Source organism: Hyla sarda, chromosome 6, assembly GCF_029499605.1.
Source record: "Hyla sarda isolate aHylSar1 chromosome 6, aHylSar1.hap1, whole genome shotgun sequence".
Lineage (NCBI taxonomy): Eukaryota > Metazoa > Chordata > Amphibia > Anura > Hylidae > Hyla > Hyla sarda.
The window spans coordinates 228,200,781-228,223,254 of record NC_079194.1 but is presented as its reverse complement, the minus strand read 5'-3'; the positions used below and the strand labels follow the sequence as shown (position 1 = coordinate 228,223,254).

At 46.8% G+C, this 22,474-nt stretch overlaps 1 protein-coding gene across 3 annotated transcripts in view; it reads right to left on the bottom strand.

Moving 5' to 3' along the window:
- Positions 1–21,871, bottom strand: part of LOC130276792 (uncharacterized) — a 32,951-nt gene extending 11,080 nt beyond the window's left edge. Inside the window, exon 1 of one of the 3 annotated variants that reach the window (XM_056526671.1) lies at positions 21,736–21,871. The gene's annotated coding sequence lies outside the window, so the exon portion shown is untranslated. Of the gene's footprint in view, positions 1–9,374; positions 9,386–9,948; positions 9,986–21,735 lie in introns of those variants that run through there. The other 2 variants (XM_056526672.1, XM_056526673.1) reach the window with 2 other exon arrangements.
- Between the last annotated feature and the right edge of the window lie 603 nt (positions 21,872–22,474).

Genomic DNA, 22,474 nt, shown 5'->3' with positions numbered 1-22,474 from the left:
AAGTATTTTGCGCTGTCGGATAGCAGTTAATGCGATGGCCCCGACATATAAAAGCATCGTATGTCGATGCTGACATCGACATGCGATGGCCTCTGAGAGGCCATCGTATGTCGATTTTATCATATGTCGGGGCCATCGCATGTCGGGGGGTTACTGTACATATATTCTTCCTTTAGGTTATGCCTGTGCCTCTGCTTTCAAAGTTGTGTTTCTGACTGATACCTTTATTATATTTATTATCATTATTATTATTATATTTTACCATACTGAATTGTTATAGCATACCATATTTTACTATTACTATTTCCCATAGGAAACTATTATATGCAATCTTTTAATTACTTTTACTGTTCAATGGTATGCCATAGAATAGCATTGATCAGGAATGTTGGCACTCTGCCTGAAGCTGACTGTACAAAAAGAGCAACCATTGACAGCATTAAGGTAAGCATTAGACCTCTGGCCCACCATATTGACTTATCGACTGCACAATCGCACTGCGGAGGGTCCGATGAACATCCAGAACCTACCGGCACCTGTCATTTTTCCTTTAGTTGCCATGACTGTCTATAAACCAGGTGCAGCTCCTGCACTCTCTCTTTATAGAGAGAAAACACTACATACCTAACTAAGAGGGCGAAGGAAAAATTGTGGGTTTTCTATGGTGAAAAATTCACAGTGTAAATTCACATGTTTTTTGAGAACAAAAAAGTGCAGGGATGATAAACAGAGTCATGTAACAGTACAGGTAGAGATGAGCGAACTTACAGTAAATTTGATTCGTCATCTCGGCTCGGCAGTTGATGACGTTTCCTGCATAAATTAGTTCAGCCTTCAGGTGCTCCCGTGGGCTGGAAAAGATGGATACAGTCCTCGGAGACTCTTTCCTAGGACTGTATCCACCTTTTCCAGCCCACCAGAGCACCGGAAAGCTGGACTAATTTATGCAGGAAAAGTCAGCAACCGTCGAACCGAGAAGTTCGTGACGAATCGAATTTACTGTAAGTTCGCTCATCTCTAAGTACAGGGATAATAAACACAGCAATGTTACAGTACAAGGATAATAAACATAGTGATGTCACAGTACAGGGACAATAAACACAGCAATGTTACAGTACAGGGATAATAAACGCAACGATGTCACAGTACAGGGATAATAAACACAGTAATGTCACAGTAAACACAGCAATCTTACAGTACAGGGATAATAAACACAGTGATGTCACAGTAAACACAGCAATGTTACAGTACAGGGATAATAAACACAACAATGTTACAGTACAGGGATAATCAACACAACAATGTCACAGTATAGGGATAATAAACACAGTGATGTCACAGTACAGGGATAATATAATCTGTGATGTCACAGTACAGGAATAATAAACACTATGATGTCACATGACTGTTACGCCGAGCGCTCCGGGTCCCCGCTCCTCCCCGGAGCGCTCGCTACACTCTCCTCACTGCAGCGCTCCGGTCAGTTCCACTGACCCGGGGCGCTGCGATACCGCCTCCAGCCGGGATACGATTCGCGATGCGGGTAGCGCCCGCTCGCGATGCGCACCCCGGCTCCCGTACCTGACTCGCTCTCCGTCAGTCCTGTCCCGGCGCGCGCGGCCCCGCTCCCTAGGGCGCGCGCGCGCCGGGTCTTTGCGATTTAAAGGGCCACTGCGCCGCTGATTGGCGCAGTGGTTCCAATTAGTGTTATCACCTGTGCACTTCCCTATATCACCTCACTTCCCCTTCACTCCCTCGCCGGATCTTGTTGCCATCGTGCCAGTGAAAGCGTTTCCTTGTGTGTTCCTAGCCTGTGTTCCAGACCTCCTGCCGTTGCCCCTGACTACGATCCTTGCTGCCTGCCCCGACCTTCTGCTACGTCCGACCTTGCTTCTGTCTACTCCCTTGTACCGCGCCTATCTTCAGCAGCCAGAGAGGTTGAGCCGTTGCTAGTGGATACGACCTGGTCACTACCGCCGCAGCAAGACCATCCCGCTTTGCGGCGGGCTCTGGTGAAAACCAGTAGTGACTTAGAACCGATCCACTAGCACGGTCCACGCCAATCCCTCTCTGGCACAGAGGATCCACTACCTGCCAGCCGGCATCGTGACAGTAGATCCGGCCATGGATCCCGCTGAAGTTCCTCTGCCAGTTGTCGCTGACCTCACCACGGTGGTCGCCCAGCAGTCACAACAGATAGCGCAACAAGGCCAACAGCTGTCTCAACTGACTGTTATGCTACAACAGTTACTACCACAGCTCCAGCAATCATCTCCTCCGCCAGCTCCTGCACCTCCTCCGCAGCGAGTGGCCGCTTCTGGACTACGACTATCCTTGCCGGATAAATTTGATGGGGACTCTAAGTTTTGCCGTGGCTTTCTTTCCCAATGTTCATTGCACTTGGAGATGATGTCGGACCAGTTCCCCACTGAAAGGTCTAAGGTGGCTTTCGTAGTCAGCCTTCTGTCTGGAAAAGCCCTGTCTTGGGCCACACCGCTCTGGGACCGCAATGACCCCGTCACTGCCTCTGTACACTCCTTCTTCTCGGAAATTCGAAGTGTCTTTGAGGAACCTGCCCGAGCCTCTTCTGCTGAGACTGCCCTGTTGAACCTGGTCCAGGGTAATTCTTCCGTTGGCGAGTATGCCGTACAATTCCGTACTCTTGCTTCAGAATTATCCTGGAATAATGAGGCACTCTGCGCGACCTTTAAAAAAGGCCTATCCAGCAACATTAAAGATGTTCTGGCCGCACGAGAAATCCCTGCTAATCTACATGAACTCATTCACCTAGCCACTCGCATTGACATGCGTTTTTCCGAAAGGCGTCAGGAGCTCCGCCAGGATATGGACTCTGTTCGCACGAGGCGTTTCTTCTCCCCGGCTCCTCTCTCCTCTGGTCCCCTGCAATCTGTTCCTGTGCCTCCCGCCGTGGAGGCTATGCAGGTCGACCGGTCTCGCCTGACACCTCAAGAGAGGACACGACGCCGCATGGAGAATCTCTGCCTGTACTGTGCTAGTACCGAACACTTCCTGAAGGATTGTCCTATCCGTCCTCCCCGCCTGGAAAGACGTACGCTGACTCCGCACAAAGGTGAGACAGTCCTTGATGTCTACTCTGCTTCTCCACGTCTTACTGTGCCTGTGCGGATGTCTGCCTCTGCCTTCTCCTTCTCTGCTGTGGCCTTCTTGGACTCCGGATCTGCAGGAAATTTTATTTTGGCCTCTCTCGTCAACAGGTTCAACATCCCGGTGACCAGTCTCGCCAGACCCCTCTACATCAATTGTGTAAACAATGAAAGATTGGACTGTACCATACGTTTCCGCACGGAGCCCCTTCTAATGTGCATCGGATCTCATCACGAGAGGATTGAACTTTTGGTCCTCCCCAATTGCACTTCTGAAATTCTCCTTGGACTTCCCTGGCTTCAACTCCATTCCCCAACCCTGGATTGGTCCACTGGGGAGATCAGGAGTTGGGGGCCCTCTTGTTCCAAGGACTGCCTAAAACCGGTTCCCAGTAACCCTTGCCGTGACTCTGTGGTTCCTCCTGTAACCGGTCTCCCTAAGGCCTATATGGACTTTGCGGACGTTTTTTGCAAAAAACAAGCTGAGACTCTACCTCCTCACAGGCCTTATGATTGTCCTATTGACCTCCTCCCGGGCACTACTCCACCCCGGGGCAGAATCTATCCTCTGTCCGTCCCAGAGACTCTTGCCATGTCTGAATACGTCCAGGAAAATTTAAAAAAGGGCTTTATCCGTAAATCCTCCTCTCCTGCCGGAGCCGGATTTTTCTTTGTGTCCAAAAAAGATGGCTCTCTACGTCCTTGCATTGACTACCGCGGTCTTAATAAAATCACGGTTAAGAACCGCTACCCCCTACCCCTCATCTCTGAACTTTTTGATCGCCTCCAAGGTGCCCACATTTTTACCAAACTGGACTTAAGAGGTGCTTATAATCTCATCCGCATCAGAGAGGGGGATGAATGGAAAACGGCATTTAACACCAGAGATGGACACTTTGAGTATCTGGTCATGCCCTTTGGCCTGTGCAACGCCCCTGCCGTCTTCCAAGACTTTGTTAATGAAATTTTTCGTGATCTCCTATACTCCTGTGTTGTTGTATATCTGGACGATATCCTGATTTTTTCTGCCAATCTAGAAGAACACCGCCAGCATGTCCGTATGGTTCTTCAGAGACTTCGTGACAATCAACTCTATGCCAAAATAGAGAAATGTCTGTTTGAATGCCAATCTCTTCCTTTCCTAGGATACTTGGTCTCTGGCCAGGGACTACAAATGGATCCAGACAAACTCTCTGCCGTCTTAGATTGGCCACGCCCCTCCGGACTCCGTGCCATCCAACGTTTTTTGGGGTTCGCCAATTATTACAGGCAATTTATTCCACATTTTTCTACCGTTGTGGCTCCTATTGTGGCTTTAACCAAAAAAAATGCCGATCCCAAGTCTTGGCCTCCTCAAGCGGAAGACGCCTTTAAACGGCTCAAGTCTGCCTTTTCTTCGGCTCCCGTGCTCTCCAGACCTGACCCATCTAAACCCTTCCTATTGGAGGTTGATGCCTCCTCAGTGGGAGCTGTCCTTCTACAAAAAAACTCTTCCGGGCATGCTGTTACTTGTGGTTTTTTTTCTAGGACCTTCTCTCCGGCGGAGAGGAACTACTCCATCGGGGATCGAGAGCTTCTAGCCATTAAATTAGCACTTGAGGAATGGAGGCATCTGCTGGAGGGATCAAGATTTCCAGTTATTATTTACACCGATCACAAGAACCTCTCCTACCTCCAGTCTGCCCAACGGCTGAATCCTCGTCAGGCCAGGTGGTCTCTGTTCTTTGCCCGATTTAATTTTGAAATTCACTTTCGGCCTGCCGATAAGAACATTAGGGCCGATGCTCTCTCTCGTTCCTCAGATGCTTCTGAAGTTGAACTCTCTCCTCAACACATCATTCCTCCTGACTGCCTGATTTCCACTTCTCCAGCCTCCATCAGGCAAACTCCTCCAGGAAAGACCTTTGTTTCTCCACGCCAACGCCTCGGAATCCTCAAATGGGGTCACTCCTCCCATCTCGCAGGTCATGCGGGCATCAAGAAATCTGTGCAACTCATCTCTCGCTTCTATTGGTGGCCGACTCTAGAGACTGATGTGGTGGACTTTGTGCGAGCCTGCACTATCTGTGCCCGGGATAAGACTCCTCGCCAGAAGCCCGCTGGTTTTCTTCATCCTCTGCCTGTCCCCGAACAGCCTTGGTCTCTGATTGGTATGGATTTTATTACTGACTTACCCCCATCCCATGGCAACACTGTTATTTGGGTGGTCGTTGATCGATTCTCCAAAATGGCACATTTCATCCCTCTTCCTGGTCTTCCTTCAGCGCCTCAGTTGGCTAAACAATTTTTTGTACACATTTTTCGTCTTCACGGGTTGCCTACGCAGATCGTCTCGGATAGAGGCGTCCAATTCGTGTCTAAATTCTGGAGGGCTCTCTGTAAACAACTCAAGATTAAATTAAATTTTTCTTCTGCATATCATCCTCAATCCAATGGACAAGTAGAAAGAATTAACCAGGTCTTGGGTGATTATTTACGACATTTTGTTTCCTCCCGCCAGGATGACTGGGCAGATCTTCTACCTTGGGCCGAATTCTCGTATAATTTCAGAGTCTCTGAATCTTCCTCCAAATCCCCATTTTTCGTGGTGTACGGCCGTCACCCTCTTCCTCCCCTCCCTACCCCCTTGCCCTCTGGTCTGCCCGCTGTGGATGAAATTTCTCGTGATCTTTCCATCATATGGAGAGAGACCCAAAATTCTCTCTTACAGGCTTCTTCACGCATGAAGAAATTCGCGGATAAGAAAAGAAGAGCTCCTCCCATTTTTTCCCCTGGAGACAAGGTATGGCTCTCCGCTAAATATGTCCGCTTCCGTGTCCCTAGCTATAAGTTGGGACCACGCTATCTTGGTCCTTTCAAAATTTTGCGCCAGATTAATCCTGTCTCTTACAAACTTCTTCTTCCTCCTTCTCTTCGTATTCCTAATGCCTTTCACGTTTCTCTTCTTAAACCACTTATCATTAACCGTTTCTCTCCCAAATCTGTTCCTCCCACTCCTGTCTCCGGCTCCTCGGACATCTTCTCCGTCAAAGAGATTTTAGCATCAAAAAAGGTCAGAGGGAAAACCTTCTTTTTAGTGGATTGGGAGGGTTGTGGTCCTGAAGAGAGGTCCTGGGAACCTGAGGACAATATCCTGGACAAAAGTCTGGTCCTCAGGTTCTCAGGCTCCAAGAAGAGGGGGAGACCCAAGGGGGGGGGTACTGTTACGCCGAGCGCTCCGGGTCCCCGCTCCTCCCCGGAGCGCTCGCTACACTCTCCTCACTGCAGCGCTCCGGTCAGTTCCACTGACCCGGGGCGCTGCGATACCGCCTCCAGCCGGGATACGATTCGCGATGCGGGTAGCGCCCGCTCGCGATGCGCACCCCGGCTCCCGTACCTGACTCGCTCTCCGTCAGTCCTGTCCCGGCGCGCGCGGCCCCGCTCCCTAGGGCGCGAGCGCGCCGGGTCTTTGCGATTTAAAGGGCCACTGCGCCGCTGATTGGCGCAGTGGTTCCAATTAGTGTTATCACCTGTGCACTTCCCTATATCACCTCACTTCCCCTTCACTCCCTCGCCGGATCTTGTTGCCATCGTGCCAGTGAAAGCGTTTCCTTGTGTGTTCCTAGCCTGTGTTCCAGACCTCCTGCCGTTGCCCCTGACTACGATCCTTGCTGCCTGCCCCGACCTTCTGCTACGTCCGACCTTGCTTCTGTCTACTCCCTTGTACCGCGCCTATCTTCAGCAGCCAGAGAGGTTGAGCCGTTGCTAGTGGATACGACCTGGTCACTACCGCCGCAGCAAGACCATCCCGCTTTGCGGCGGGCTCTGGTGAAAACCAGTAGTGACTTAGAACCGATCCACTAGCACGGTCCACGCCAATCCCTCTCTGGCACAGAGGATCCACTACCTGCCAGCCGGCATCGTGACAATGACAGGGTTAATAAACACATTGATGTGACAGTACAGAGATAACAAACAGTGATGTTACAGTACAGGGATAATAAACACAGTGATGGCACAGTACAGGGATAATAAACACAGTGATGTTATAGTACAGGGATAATAAACAAACACAGTGATGTTACAGTACAGGGATAATAAACACAGTGATGTCACAGTACAGAGATAATAAACACAGTTGTAACACTCATGTTTCAGAAGACAGGAACACCTGTGGATGTGGATCTGCTGGACTTGTGTGGCAGATGACTCGGACCGTACCAGGTAGCGGAGTCTAAGGTGCTGCTGGTTTTCACCAGAGCCCGCCGCAAAGCGGGAATGGACTTGCTGCGGCAGGCCCCTGGCCCGGCTCGACCACACAGGCGGCTTAGGAATTCGAGACACAGGAATAAGGCAGCCTGTGGTCAGGATTGCAGAAGGTCAGGGCAGGCGGCACAGTACCGTAGTCAGGAACGTAGCAAATGGTTAGTAGGAAGGCGGCAAAGGAGCAAGGTCAGGTCACAGAGCAAAGGGTATAATACAAGGCAAGGCAATCACAGGAATGCTTTCTTACAGGCTCTAGGGCAACAAAGATCCGTCAGGGAAGGGTGGGAGATGGAGGAATTTATCAATGAGCCACAGGTGTTACTTCACTAATGGGTGCACTGGCCCTTCAAATCTTAAAGCCCCAGCGCCCTAGGGGATGGGAACATGCGCGCTGGAGCAGAGAAGCAGAGGCGGGGGCAGGAGAAGCACCCGGTGAGTGACGGGCTGGGATTCGCATGTGGGCACGTCCCGCAATGCGAATCCCAGCCCCGCCGGCAGCAGTAGGTAATGGGACCATGCGCTCATGGCCAGCGTGTGCAGCCGGAGCGCATAACGTAACAACAGTGATGTCATAGTACAGGGATAATAAACACAATGATTTCACAATACAGTAATAATAAAACACAGTGATGTCACAGCACAGGAATAATAAACACAGTAATGTCACATGTAGTAAAGTGTATGGGAAAGTGGGGGATGGGGTGTATATTTTGCCTGGTTTTCTCAGCCAGGCACAATAAGGGAAATCTAGAAGGATATATGCTGCTTTAGGCTCTCTTGTTAGGTTTCATGGGCTGGATTTCCTGGACTGGAGGACAGGTTGGATGTGGGAGTGCTCCAGTCCACACCCCTAGTCCACTATGGGTTTCCCTATTTCAAGGTGTCCTCAGGTGAGTTAGGTGGCTGTTGATGTGCTGGAGTGAGATGAGAAAACAGCCACAAACAGGACTGCAGCTAAAACCTACCAGGTCTGAACTTTATTCTATGGACACTTTTGTGAGTTTGCTTGGGGCCAGACATTAGGCCCACAGTAGGATAGTGAGGTATCCTGATGTTTAGTTAGAGCTGGACAGGCTTAGGTTTTGTTGTTTTGTTTGCACTATGCTTTGTGCTTAAAATTACTTAAACAGCCTCTTGGATGTTTGAAACCTGCTGCCTGTGTGAATACTGTCATTGCCAACCCCACCGTGTGAGCTGTTCCCTACATCACAGTACAGGGATAATACACACAGTGATGTTACAGTACAGGGATAATAAACAGTGATGTCACAGTTCAGAGATAGAAAACAATGATATCACAGCACAGGGATAATAAACACAGTGATGTCACAGTACAGGGATAATAAACACAGTGATGTCACAGTACAGGGATAATAAACACAGTGATGTCACAGTACAGGGATAATAAAACACAGTGATGTTACAGTACAGGGATAATAAACATAATTATGTCACAGTACAGGGATAATAAACACAATTATGTCACAGTACAGGGATTATCAACACAATTATGTCACAGTACAGGGATTATCAACACAGTGATGTCACTACTGGGATAATATACACAGCAATGTCACAGTACAGGGATAATAAACACAGTGATGTCACAGTACAGGGATGATAACCACAGTGATGTCACAGTAAAGGCATAATAAACACAGTGATGTCACAGTACAGAGATAAGAGACACAGTGATGTCACAGTACAGGGATAATAAACACTGTGATGTCACAGTACAGGGATAATATACACAGTGATGTCACAGTACAGCGATAATAAACAAAGTGATGTCACAGAATGGAGATAAGAGAGCCAGTGATGATGTCACAGTACAGGGAAGAGACACAGTGATGTCTAAGTACACAGATAATGACCAAAACAATAGCTAAAATCAACCCTAATGGAACTTCTATTTACTGACAAGGTTATCTGCAACAAATCTGCCACATCTGCACATACCCTTAGGCAACAAACAGCAACATTTTATACACATACATTACCCACATGCACTGCCGATTACCATATTGGTGTTCTCGGTACTTTCTGAAAAGAAGACTATGCAAAGGAAACACTCCACAAGCTGTTAGTTACCTGCTAACACTCTCTATCACATAACATTACTGAAATGTACTGCAGCCAGACATTGTGTTAAGAACAAACGTGAAGACAAAGTATTCTGCCAGCATCTAATCTACCCACCTTCAGCAAATAGCCACAGCACAGAACCATAATGAAGTCATTTGTAAAAGAGACATAGTAAACCACATTTATTAGATGTTTTGCTTTATATCGGCAGCATTCTTGCCAATTGTCATTTACTATTTGTCAATGATAATGTTAAAAGGAAAACAGTCATCTTGTTCACCCACACTAAACCCAATACATTAGGTCAGTGTTTCCCAACCTTTTTCGACTCGGGGCACCGCTCCGAATTTTTTTTTTTTCGCGGGGCACCCCTACCAAGGTTAACGAGCAAAAAATATTTAAAAAAGGGAAAAGCACCGCAATACACAAAATGTACAATATCTATTTATCTGTGGGTATGTAGATTAAAGTGCTGCTTTAGACAGAAACTCACAAATGACGTCTTCTCTAATCAGCGTTGTTCCCTTTTCTTCTCCGTCTGGCCCGGACATCATGACAATTTCTTCCAGCCACAATTCTTCACCATTCAACCTACAAAACAAACCTATTAGGCTCTGCACTTTTTTTCATGGGTGACAGAGGGGTGTAGAAGAGTGTACATGGGTGATAGAGGGGTGTAGAAGAGTGTACATGGGTGGCAGAGGGGTGTAGAGGAGTGTGCATGGGTGACAGAGAGGGATAGGGGGTGACAGATGGGTGTAGAAAAGTGAACATGGGTGGCAGAGGGGTGTATAGGAGTGTACATGGGTGGCAGAGGGGTGTACATGGGTGACAGATGGGTGTAGAAGAGTGTACATGGGTGGCAGAGGGGTGTAGAGGAGTGTACATGGGTAACAGAGGGGCGTAGGGGGTGACAGAGGGGTGTATATGGGTGTAGAAGAGTGTACATGGGTGACAGAGGGGTGTAGAGGAGTGTAAATGGGTGGCAGAGGGGTGTAGAGGAGTGTACATGGGTGACAGAGGGGCATAGAGGGTGACAGATGGGTGTGGAAGAGTGTACATGAGTGACAGAGGGGCGTAGGGGTGACAGATGGGTGTAGAAGAGTGTACATGGGTGACAGAGGGGGGTAGGGAGTGACAAAAGGGGGTACATGGGTGACAGATGGGTGTATAAGAGTGTACATGGGTAGCAGAGGGGTGTAGAGGAGTGTGCATGGGTGACAGAGGGTTGTACATGGGTGACAGAGGGGTGTAGAAGAGTGTACATGGGTGGCAGAGGGGTGTATATGGGTGACAGATGGGTGTAGAAGAGTGTACATGGGTGGCAGAGGGGTGTAGAAGAGTGTACTTGAGTGGCAGAGGGGTGTACATGGGTGACAGAGGGGCGTAGGGGTGACAAAGGGGTGTACAAAGGTGACAGATGGGTGTAGAAGAGTGTGCATGGGTGGCAGAGGGGTGTAGAGGAGTGTACATGGGTGGCAGAGGGATGTAGAGGAGTGTAAATGGGTGACAGAGGGGCATAGGGGGTGACAGATGGGTGTAGAAGAGTGTACATGGGTGGCAGAGGGGTGTATAGGAGTGTACATGGGTGGCAGAGGGGTGTACATAGGTGAAAGAGGGGTGTAGAAGAGTGTACATGGGTGACAGATGGGCATAGGGGGTGACAGAGGGGTGTACATGGGTGACAGATGGGTGTAGAAGAGTGCACATGGGTGGCAGAGGGGTGCACATAGGTGACAGATGGGTGTAGAAGAGTGTACCCGGGAGGCAGAGGGGTGTAGAGGAGTGTACATGGGTGGCAGAGGGGTGTACATGGGTTACAGACGGGTGTAGAAGAGTGTACATGGGTGGCAGAGGGGTGTAGAGGAGTGTACGTGGGTGGCAGATGGGTGTAGAGGAGTGTACATGGGTGACAGAGGGGCGTAGGGGTGATAGATGGGTGTAGAAGAGTGTACATGGGTGACAGAGGGGCATAGGGGGTGACAGATGGGTGTAGAAGAGTGTACATGGGTGACAGAGGGCATAGGGGGTGACACAGGGGTGTACATGGGTGACAGAGGGGTGTACATGTGTGACAGAAGGTTGTAGAGGAGTGTACATGGGTGGCAGAGGGGTGTAGAAGAGTATACATGGGTTGTAGGGGGTGTAGGGGGTGACAGAGGGGTGTAGAGGAGTGTACATGGGTGGCAGAGGGGCATAGAAGAGTATACATGGGTGGTAGGGGGTGTAGGGGGTGACAGAGGGGTGTAGAGGAGTGTACATGGGTGGCAGAGGGTGTAGAAGATTGTACATGGGTGGCAGGGGGTGGAGGGTGACAGAGGGGTGTAGAGGAGTGTACATGGGTGGCATAGGGATGTACATGGGTGACACAGGTTTGTAGAGGAGTGTACATGGGTGGCAGAGGTCTGTAGAAGAGTGTACATGGGTGACAGAGGGGTGTACATGGGTGACAGAGGGTTGTAGAGGAGTTTACATGGGTGGCAGAGGGGTGTAGAAGAGTATACATGGGTGGCAGGGGGGTGTAGGGTGTGACAGAGTGGTGTAGAGGAGTGTACATGGGTTGCAGAGGGGTGTAGAGCAGTGTACAATGGTGGCAGGGGGCATCACAGAAACAAAGGCCGCCACCGAACCACACCAGTGTGATATCTCTGACTAAGATAACTACCTTCAGTCCGATGCAGTGTCCCTCTGAAGATTAGCTTCTGTCTTTGTTGAACTGCATGCTGGAGGTGGGCCCGCCGGGTGAATTTGAATATTCATGACCTCTGGTCATGTGAGCGCTTGTTGGGTTTAGTGTGGGTGAACAGGATGACCATTTTCCTTTAAGCATAACAAAACACAACTTAGAATGTTATTATCACAAATGAAATGAGTGTATAATAAGTCATGTACACTGCTTTATTATGACATCATACAAGCTGTACAAAGATGTAATATAAATGGAGAGAAAAAAAAAGAGGACAGCGCCTCGTGTATTACCCAAGGTATCAGTGTCAGCAGGGACAGGGTAAAATCGGCTCTTCAAGATGGCCGCTCACCTGAAAAATACCGTATTTATCTGGGTATACCACGCATCGGCCTATAACACGCACCCTCATTTTTCCAAGGAAATTTGGGTAAAAAAGTCTTTTTTTACTCAAATATCCTTGTTAAAATGAGGGTGCGTGTGAGTGGGTATACCTCAATAAAACAGTTTCTGGCCCTGCAGAAGCCACTTTAGTTCAATGATTTAAAGCGGGCACTTTAAATCAATGAACTGAGGCGGATTCTTTGGGGCCATAGTCCTGCCGCCGCCACCTGATTCCGTCCCCTATCCCCCGTTTTATAGTTACATGTCGCTGTCACTGTCCCGCCGCTGCCCGATTCCCTCACCGTCCTCTGGTTGCATGTCCCGCCGATGCCCGATTCCATCCTGGTGACCGCGCTCTTTATGGTCCTGCAGCGTCCTTATCTGTCACTGTGCGCCGCGCACAAGTGACGTCCTCAACGCGACATCACTCGTCAGTCAGCGTGGCGCACAGTGACAGATAAGGACCGTGCAGGACCATAAAGAGCACGGTCACCAGGATTGAATCGGGCATCGGCGGGACATGCAACCCGAGGACAGTGAGGGAATCGGGCATCGGCGGGGCATGCAACCCGAGGACGGTGAGGGAATCGGGCATCGGCGGGACATGCAACCCGAGAACGGTGAGGGAATTGGGCATCGGCGAGACATGCAACCTGAGGACGTGGAGGGAATCGGGCAGCGACAGTGACATGTAACTATAAAACGGGGGATAGGGGACGGAATCGGGTGGCGGCGGCAGGACTATGGCACCACAGTTCAATTATTTAAAGCGCCCGCTTTAAATCATTGAACTAAAGTGGCTTCTGCGGGGCCAGAAACAGTCTATCGGCGTTTAACACGCAGATAAACTTTAAGCTAAAAATTTTAGTCTAAAATATGCGTGCTATATGCCGATAAATAAGGTATGCGCAGATCATCCCAGAGGGGGAACTGTTGATCATCTGGAGACGAACTGCTAAGCCCAAGGTGAAATGGTAAAGAAGGAAGCTTCTCCCCTTCCAGGATCTGGAGAGTATAGCAGGAAAAAAGGATAATGGGGGAGATTTATCAAAGGATTTAGACTGTTTTTTCCTGTCTAAATTTGTCGCACAGAAAGTCGCAGTCTAAATATGTGCGACTTTTCTGCGACTTTTGCTGTAGAGGATTTTTAGAACATGATGCATGCAAGTCTATTTTAGACAGAAATGCATTGGAAAATGCATTGGTGCTGAATTTATCCAGTGCGACTTTTCTGCGACAAGTCGCATCTGCCCAAAATACGCTGAAATGTCAGACCATGTTGGAGCAGGTCTAAATCCAGTTTAAGCTGTAGACCCTGAAGTCTGAGCACAGAATTTATCAAGGGCTGTGAGACCTTTGATAAATTAGGAGCACAATATACAGGAGACTACCACATACGCTGGTCTATAAGCATACCCAGAATAGACTAGATTAGTAAATGTCCCCCAATGTTCTTGTTTCCAGTAAATTCAAGCAAATGCTGAAGTATACTTTAAGTGCTGCAAGGCATTATGTTTATTAAATGATAATAAAACCAATGAAGCGTTTCGGAGGAACAGACCTCCTTCCTCAGCTTGGCATACACAAACATCTCAAAGTGGCTCTTTATATACAGCAAAATGGATGCCAGGTATAGTGGGCGGGGTTACAATCAGGTTACATAACTGACATAGCAATCCATAAAAATAGTAAAAAAAAAAAAAACTTCATTCATACAATTAGTTAAACCAGACATCAAAAAATAAAATGTAATTGTAAAATGAAATACAGTTTTGAAAACCCCCATGTGCGTGACTATAGGTCACAGCAAGCCCCGTTCACATGCACCTCTAGTAGTGCATGAGAATGAGGTTTGCCGTGTGCAAGTAGTAAATAAACAACAATGTCAGGGATCATGCGGCGGCGGCGTTTATATATTATGTCAACAGAAGCCGGTTTGCTGGGGACGCGTCGTCATGGCTGTAGGTCACGCGAAGGCTCCCAGCCTATCACAGCAGTGGAAGGGGAATAAATAGATAGATAAGATTTATAAAATAAGAGTACACACAAAAGATTTATTTATAAAATATACTGAGAAATGTATATATACATGCACAGAATAAACGTGCACACATAAAAGTGTTGTAAAGGTATATGTTGCTTCTACATATAATGCCATTTGAGAAACCTTGGCGTTGGTGTGCGGGCTCTGGTGTGTCCTTCATATAAGGATATACTGGCGAATGTCTCAATTTTATTTATTTTTTTTCAAATCTTTATTTAGTTTTTTCAACCAATATAAGACAAAGTTGTGAAGCATAAATTGACAAAGCTGTAAATCAACATTGCTTGAGCATGAATCGAAAAAGTCAATACCTTCGAAGATACAATGTGCTCCTGTTCACAATCTAAGGCAACTAAAGGTGCTGTCATATGGGTATACATTTCTTAATATGAATTAGAAGTAATCTGTCTAGCGTTACCTCAGACTGCGTCAAAGGGCAGCAGTAAAAAGACGTTCTGTGTATCTTTCACTTATCGAATTAAATCAACAAACTATTGAAAGTCATTTGTATCTAAATTGCTAAGGTAAACAATTAGCGAGTAGGAAAGAAAAAGAAGAGAGGTAAAGTGAAAGGTATAGAAGGAGAACGAGTAGGAGATGAGAGAAAAGTGGGGGAGAGGGGGGGGGGAGGGTAGGTCAATGGACTATGTCATGGGTCTACTGATTGCACTGGGATACTGAGGTGTTACCAGCTCCTGCTGTGTCAATATTTGCCTGTATTGTCTCCTTGAAGTGAATCCAAGGGTACCACGTTTTGAAGTATTTGTCGTATGAGCGGATACTCCAGCTAGATAGTTCTTCTAATCTACAAATACTGGCTACGAATGTCTCAATTTTAACATCAGTGTTGAGGGATAGCCAATGTCACTGTATACATCTACCACAGTAGTGCACCTAAATTCCAGTATTATGTTGTTCTAATTGTTACACATCCACACCGTCTATCTGGTGTAGGATTCTATTGTGGCACTTGTAGTCCGCTGCAGGCATCCTCCATTGTATGCATTTTTATGCTGGGGATCGCCCCTAGCAACGGACTACAAGGGCAGGATCTACAAGTTGACATATTTTTACTTTTTGAAGACATTAGAGGGCTTCAAACTATAGAGGCAATTTTCAAAATTTTCACGAAAATTGCAAAATCAGAATTTTTCAGGGACCAGTTAAGTTTTAAGTGGATTTGAGGGACCTTTCTGTGAGAAATACCCCAAAAATGACCCCATTATAGAAACTGCACCCCTCAAAGTATTCAAAATGACATTCAGAAAGTTTGTTAACTCTTTAGGTGTATCACAAAAATAGCAGCAAACTGGAGGAGAAAAATCTAAATCAGCATTTTTTACACTAACATGTTCTTGTAGACCCATATTCTTTTTTTTTTTTACAAGGGGTAAAAGGAGAAAAAGCCCCCAAAATTTGTAACCCAATTTCTCTCGAGTAAGGAAATACCTCATATGTGGATGTAAAGTGCTTTGTGGGAGCACTAGAGGGCTCAAAAAGGAAGGAGCGACAATGGGATTTCAAAGAGCGAATTTTGCTGAAATGGTTTTTGCAGGGCATGTCGCATTTAGGAAGCCCCCATGGTGCCAGAACAGCGAAAAACACCCCACATGGCATACTAATTGGGAACCTACACCCCTCAAGGAACGTAACAATTGGTACAGTGAGCCTTAACACCCCACAGGTGTTTGACGAATTTTCAATAAAGTTGGATGTGAAAATGAAAATTTCACTAAAATGCTGATGTTGTCCCAAATTTTTCATTTTCACAAGGGGTAATAGGTGAAAATGTCCACCAAAATTTGAAACCCCATTTCTCTCGAGTAAGGAAATATATCATATGTGGATGTAAAGTGATCTGCAGGTGCACTAGAGGGCTCAGAAGGGAAGGAGCGACATTGGGCTTTTGGAAAGCGTATTTTGCTGAAATGGTTTTTGGGGGGCATGTCTTATTTAGGAAGCACCCCATATGGCACACTATTTGGGAAACTACACCACTCAAGAAACATAAAATGGGTATAGTGAGCTTTAACACCCCACAGGTGTTTGACGACTTTGCGTTGAAGTTGGACGCGAAAATGACATTTTTTTTTACTAAAATGCTGTTACCCCAAATTTCTCATTTTCACAAGGGGTAATAGGTGAAAATGTCCCCCAAAATTTGAAACCCCATTTCTCTCAAGTAAGGAAATACCTCATATGTGGATGTAAAGTGCTCCATGGAGTGACAATGGGCTTTTGGAGAGAATTTTGAGAAATGGTTTTTGGGGGGGGCATGTCTCATTTAGGAAGTTCCCATGGTGCCAGAACAGAGAAAACCACCCCACATGGCACACTATTTGGGAAACTAAACCCCTCAGGGAACGTAACAAGGGGTGCAGTGAGCATTTACACTTTGTAACAGTGGGCTGTCCAAATGAAAAATAAAATTTTTCATTTTCAGGGACCACTGTTCCAAAGATCTGTCAGACACCTGTGGGGTGTAAATGCTCACTGCCCCCCTTGTTCATTTCCATGAGGGGGGTAGTTTCCGAAATGGGGTCACATGTGGGTGTTTATATTTTTGCGTTTATGTCAGAACCGCTGTAACCAGCAGCCACCCCTGTGCAAATCACCAGTTTAGGCCTCAAATGTACATGGTGCTCACTCCTGAGCCCTGTTGTGTGCCCGCAGAGCATTTTACGTCCACAAATGGGGTATTTCTGTACTTGGGAGAAAGTGTGTTACAAATTTTGTGGGTCTTTTTTTTCCTTTTACCTCTTATGAAAATGAAAAGTATGGGGCGTGTTGCATGTTAGTGTAAAAAATAGAAAAAAATTACACTAACATGCTGGTGTAGACTTTACCTTTTAATAAGGGGTAAAATGAGAAAAAGCCCCCCAAAATTTGTAGCGCAATTTCTCCCGAGTACGGAAATATGTGGCCCTAAACTGTTGCCTTTTAAATACAACAGGGCTCCGAAGTGAGAGCGCGCCATACGCATTTGAGGCTTAAATTAGGGATTTTCATAGGGGTGTACCCGGACGCAAGCGTTACACTTGCCTCCTCCACCAAAAATACTGTACGTCTGTTTTCCCCAAACACGGTGCCTCCAGTTGTTGCAAAACTCCCAACATGCCTGGACAGTGAATGGCTGTCCGGCAATACTGGGAGTTGTTATTTTGCAACAGCTGGAGGCTCCATTTTGGAAAAACTGACGTACAAGACGTTTTTTTAGTTTTATTGGGGGGGGGGGGGGGGGGCGACAGTGTGTGTAGTGTATATGTAGTGTTTTACATTCACACGGACGGGGGTTTACAGTGTTGCAATGCTACAACTCCCAGCATGCCCAGACAGCCGAAGGACATGTTGGGAGTTGTAGTTATGCAACAACTGGAGGGGAACAGTTTGGAGACCACTGTGTAGTGGTCTCCAAACTGTAGCCCTCCAGATGTTGCAAAACTTCAACTCCAAGCATGCCCAGACTGCCCAGGCAGGCTGGGAGCTGTAGTTTGGCGACATCTGAAGGGCCAGATGTTGCTGAACTACAACTCCCAGCATGCCTGGACAGTCTAGGCATGCTTTGAATTGACATCTGGTGTGCTACAGTTTGGACACCACTGTAAAGTCGTCTCCAAACTGTGCCCTTCCAGATTTTGCAAAACTACAACTCCCAGCATGCCTGTACAGTCTCAGCATGCTGGGAGTTGTAGTTTTGTAACATCTGGAAATACACAGTTTGGAGACCACTGCACAGTGGTCTCCAAACTGTGGCCCTCCAGATGTTGCAAAACTACAACTCCCAGCATACCCAGACAGCCAAAGGTTGTCTGGGCATGCTGGGAGTTGTAATTTTGAAACTCCTAGAAGCTGCAGTGAAGATCACTTTACAGCGATCTTCACTGCAGCATTTGACACAGCCGCACCACTTGTCCTCGCATGATCGGTGGTAACTCCCCCCGCACCTTGCCGCCATCTTCCCCTGCTCTGCCCTGACATCCTGCCTTGCGATTCGCCGATCTTAGTCCTGATCGGCCAATCGCAGGGGATAGGAGGCGGTGTCACCCCTGCCACCTCGCTCCTATCCTTTAGCATGATCGGGGCTGTCTCTGACAGCTCCGATCATCCCTATTTTCCAGGCTACCAGGTCATCAGAGACCCGATCAGACCCGATTGGCCACTATAATTCTTAAATAAAGGAAGTTTGGTACAAACCAGGACACTTTATTGCAGAGTGGTCAGAAAGAAACCTCCCCTGATGAAAGCCCATCTATAGTTGGCAAAAAAGCACCTAAAGGAGTCTCAGACTGTGAGAAACAAGCTCTGCTCTGTTAAAATATTGAAGTTTTTTTTGAGGAAACCAAGCACTTCTCATAACCTGCCCAATATCATCCCTAGAATGAAGCATTGTGGTGGTTGCATTAAGCTGTGGGGATTTTGGCGGATGAGGGAGACTAGTCAGGGTTGAGGGAAAGCTGAATGGAGCAGCTGATTCAGAGTGCTCTGGACCCCAGACTGGACCTTTTAACAAGACACAATTTTTTTTTCATTTTTTTTTTTTTATAAGCACATGGCCTTAACTTAGCAAAATGTGAAAAAGGTGAAAGGATCAGAAAACTGTATATTATAGTATCATTTAGTGGCTGCTGATTCTTATATTGTGTGTTTTAGAAATGTTGTGTAATTGCTTTTATTTCTCACTGGTGCTTGATATTCCAGATCAATACATGTAAGGAAAGATCTAGCCTATAAATCAGACTCTCACTTCCAGGTCTGTGCTGCAGCGGTGAATAAAGTTCACCAAGCATGTCAAGTGATATGACCGGAGGTTAATAACAAGCAATTAATGGGAACAGCTGTTATTTTGTGCTAAATAAGGACGTCTAACAAGGGAATAGCAGAATACGGGAGCAGAGGTAAATGTGTATGCATGAGCTTTCCTCCAAAAGCACCGAAAAACTATGAAAATTCAGGCTTGTTATATCTACAGGCAGAATACTTAAGATGCGTACCAATTTGTAAGAAAATATGAGTGATCAGACAAAACACATGGGGAGAGATTTAGGAAACTGTCTACTATAAAAAATGTCTTTGGTGCCCTAAGAAACCCATCACGGCACATATTTCATTTTCCAAGAACTGAATATATATATGAAAGCTAAGCTAAGGGTAACATATTTTTTTGACAGTTTTATAAATATTCTCCATGATGTTTAAAGGGGTAGTCTGGGGAACAGAAAACGTCCTACCTATTTTGCTCCCCCAGCTTTCCACTTCTGTTTCCTGGTCATTTCTGAAGTATACCTTTCCGAGATGAGAGGGCAAAGGGCCAGTCATGATTATGTGCAGGCGAAACTATGCCCACATGCAATGTCCAAGAGCTAAACAATGCCACTGGTATCAGTAAGATGCCGGCACATGATGATAGTGACTGCCCCCCCCCCCCCCCTCCTCTCATCTCGGAGCAGTATACTTCCGATACAACCAGAGAACTGAAGTGGAGAGCTGGAGATCAGAACAGGTAGGATCTTTTCTACTTCCTAGACAACCACTTGAATGTTTTTCATGGTACATTATTAGGGTCCACATAATGTCTGAAGCCATGCCCAAAAGTAGTAGCCAAAGGTCTAGCAATGTTGCCTATCAACATTGTGCATCCATTCTCCAACATGTGGACATGGCTTTAGATGCATGCGTTCAGCTGCTCGTGCCACTCACACTTAGGCCATGCCACACGACCGCAGTAGCTCTGTGTGTCCGCTCATAGTGGCGTATTTCCCACGCAGCCAGGAGCTGCGACTGCCATTGGCACATCCGCAGACTAAAGTACCTTGCCCCTTATGACCTTGCCCCTATACTTTAAAGAACAGCACTGACAAAAAGTAATAAAACAATTGTGTTCCAAAGTGTGCATGCTTTTACTTCTATGTATTGCCTTCTTTTTCCATCAGTGACGACTCATAGTGGTGAATGAGCCCCTTGACTTTCCAATGTTCCAAAGCTTCTCATATCTCTTGGCAAAAAGCTTCCAGGTCCCATAGATTCTTTGGTTACATGTTTTAGTTTTCTTCAAAGAAGTACAATGATGTCCAGGTGAGGAGTCTGTGATGGCCACTCCATAATGGCCACTGAGGTGTTAACATAGCCCTGTGTTTTCGATCAATGTCATATTGAAAAGTCCAACTTCCTTGCTGTATTTTGTAAATTCTCCTCCAATATTTTCTGTATAGCTGCTGCATTCTCCCTATTATAAACTTTGCAGCATTTATATGATTTTTTTTACTGATTTATAATGTAATACTACTTTTGCTCACAGATACTTTGACAGGTCCTTTGCTTTTCCCATGCTTCAGTAACCAATGCAGGCTAAATGTCATATACAATGGTTTGCTTGGACATAGGAAACATTTAACTATTTGTGCGCAGACACATATTACGATTACACAAGTAAGTTATCCACAAGTGTGGATAAAGACTTCTACATTATCATCTCAACCTTTGTGTATCATTTTGGTCTTTATCCTAAACCCAAAATTTCAAGATGTAAACCTCTGATCAGAGCATATTGTCTGGTCATAGTTATTAAAGGGGATCTCCGGTGCTTAGACAAGATGCCTGATCGCGGGAGTCCTGCCGCTGGGGACCCCCGTGATCTTGCACGCGGCATCCCGTTTATAATCAGTCCCCGGAGCGTGTTTGCTCCGTGTCTAATTACCGGCGACCACAGGGCCAGAGGCGTGTGACGTCACGCCTCCGCCCCCGTGTGACGTCACGCCCCCTCCCATAGGCTTGCAATGATGGGCTGAGCGTGACATCACACGGGGGCAGAGGCGTAACGCCACACGCCGCCGGCCCTGTGGTCGCCGGTAATCAGATCCGGAGCGAACATGCTCCGGGGACTGATTACAAACGAGGTGCTGCGTGCAAGATCACGGGGGTCCGCAGCGGCGGGACTCCCGCGATTAGACATCGTATCCCCTATCCTTTGGATAGGGGATGAGATGTCTAAGCACCGGAGAACCCCTTTAATAGGAATAATAAAATATACAAATCTATGATAATATATTTACTTGTTGTTTATTTTAAAATTCATAAATGGTGTTTTGTGGGATCACTCATATTCTCTAAACTGCATATAGATAGATGTAACACAAATATAAGACACATATTGGTTAGATAGAGATTACCTGTAAGAGGTTGTTTTAAGTGCCATACGACAAAACACTGTACCACAATATCACTGTGGTGCCACTGGGTGGTGTTAGTAGAAATACCTGATCACTATGTGACCCCAGGGCACCGTTATCCTATGCAAGGTCCGAGGTTGGAGACAGCTTCTCCTGGGCCAGACACGGGGAGTAAATGTACACACCAACATCAGGTTACGGATAACTGTCTTTACTGAGCAGGGTGCAGATGGTATTACACAGACAGTTGGTTGTGGTTGAGAGAGAGTGCAGCGTAACCCCCTGTTGCCTTGCTGGGACTTGTGGTGCTTTCACCAAACAGATTTATACTGATTTATAAGAAGGGTAGATGAATCCTGGTAGGTAGGGTTCTTTCAAAGTACTGAAGCCTTCTCTGCCAGGGCATGAACTTCGACCATGCAACTAATCCTTGCAGAATGACCAGAGAGATTAGATTTGAGCTAGGGCTTTCCTCAGAGCGCACAGCACAACACACCTGAACCAAACTGTAGCTCCGCTTACTAGAGAATCCACTGAGAACTGGGGCAACTCCTCCTCCTCTCCTCTATAAGGGTGAGAATCTAGGGGTTCCCAATGGCAGGCAGGGTCACATGTGGTTCACTGCTCTCTCTTAAGGGTACAGAAACATAGAAATAACAAACAGTAATATAAATACTGTATTTTTCGCCCTATAGGACGCACCGGCGTATAAGATGCACCCAATTTATAGGTGCAAAAT